Source organism: Neolamprologus multifasciatus, chromosome 15 (assembly GCF_963576455.1).
Source record: "Neolamprologus multifasciatus chromosome 15, fNeoMul1.2, whole genome shotgun sequence".
Lineage (NCBI taxonomy): Eukaryota > Metazoa > Chordata > Actinopteri > Cichliformes > Cichlidae > Neolamprologus > Neolamprologus multifasciatus.
In genome coordinates, this window is record NC_140453.1 from 27039129 (window position 1) to 27041017 (window position 1889).

The window sequence follows — 1889 nt, forward strand, 5'->3', positions numbered from 1 at the left end:
TATGTAAGACTGCGTTCTTCCATTTGCGCAACATCTCTAAAATTAGAAATATCCTGTCTCAGAGTGACGCTGAAAAACTAGTTCATGCATTTATTACTTCCAGGCTAGACTACTGCAATTCATTATTATCAGGATGTCCAAAAAACTCACTGAAAAGTTAATCCAAAATGCTGCAGCAAGAGTACTGACAGGGACTAGAAAGAGAGAGCATATTTCTCCTGTTTTGGCTTCCCTTCATTGGCTTCCTGTTAAATCCAGAATTGAATTCAAAATCCTGCTCCTCACATACAAGGTCTTAAATAATCAGGCCCCATCTTATCTTAATGACCTTGTAGTACCATATCACCCTATTAGAGCACTTCGCTCTCGCTCTGCAGGCCTACTTGTTGTTCCTAGAGTATTTAAAAGTAGAATGGGAGGGAGAGCCTTCAGTTTTCAGGCCCCTCTTCTGTGGAACCAGCTTCCAGTTTGGATTCAGGAGACAGACACTATCTCTACTTTTAAGATTAGGCTTAAAACCTTCCTTTTTGCTAAAGCATATAGTTAGGGCTGGACCAGGTGACCCTGAATCCTCCCTTAGTTATGCTGCAATAGATGTAGGCTGCCGGGGGATTCCCATGATGCATTGAGTTTTTCCTTTCCAGTCACCTTTCTCACTCACTATGTATTAACAGACCTCTCTGTATTGAATCGTATCTGTTATTAATCTCTGTCTCTCTTCCACAGCATGTCTTTATCCTGTCTTCCTTCTCTCACCCCAACCGGTCGCAGCAGATGGCCGCCCCTCCCTGAGCCTGGTTCTGCCGGAGGTTTCTTCCTGTTAAAAGGGAGTTTTTCCTTCCCACTGTCGCCAAAGTGCTTGCTCATAGGGGGTCATATGATTGTTGGGCTTTTCTCTGTATCTATGAAGCGCCTTGAGGCGACATTTGTTGTGATTTGGCGCTATATAAATAAAATTGAATTGAATTGAATTATTGAATAATGGCTTTAAAGGTTGTCAAAAAAATAATATAAAATATTAGACACACTATGTCTACTTGTTCCATGTCTGACTCCGCGAACCCATAATGTTTCCACACAACTGAAGTTGTTTTACCTCTCTTTTCAACCAACGGCATTCTTTCTTCAGCAGCCATTATCCTCTCCTCTCCAAATAACTTCTGCTTAGCTTTCCGAGCTTCCCTCGGGTCCTCTTAATTGTTGTGACGCGTGTTCAAAACGCAGAGACGTGCGCTCGATTTGCCACATGGAGCAGCGCGAGAGTAAAGCACAAGGGAGGTGCTAATAATTGGCTCAGTCATTTTTAATGATTGTTGAAAGCCCAGATCGTAATTTAGATTAAAATTCGATTAATTGAGCAGCCCTACTTCAGTACAGACAGTAGAAAATCACCCCACCACTCCACAAACCTGGACAAGAAGCAAAGAGGTAAGAGAGCTAAGGTAAGGTAAGGTAAGGTAACTTTATTTATACCCATAGGCAAGGTAAATTTGCTTTACAGAAAAAATGACAGCATTTGGCATCCCTTTAAAAACACACATACCTAGTAAAGATATAAACCTCTCTGTGGCACATATATAGTAATTTTAATATTTCGAATCAAAAACAGTTCTTATTTAATTCAGTGACAGCAACGGGGACAAAGTTATTTTTATAACGCTTTGTCCACATCTCGGAAATAGAAACCTCCGTCCTGAGGGAAGAAGCTGAAATTCACCCCTTAGCGGATGGGAACCATTTTTAAGGATTTATAAAGCCATTCTCTGTACCTGCTTGGAGTACAGGGAGGCTAAACAAGACTGTGGCTCACCTATCAGACGACTGGACCATCTCACTATCTGATTTAGAGAGTTTTTCTCTGTGACAGAGGTCTGACCAAACCATGCCAC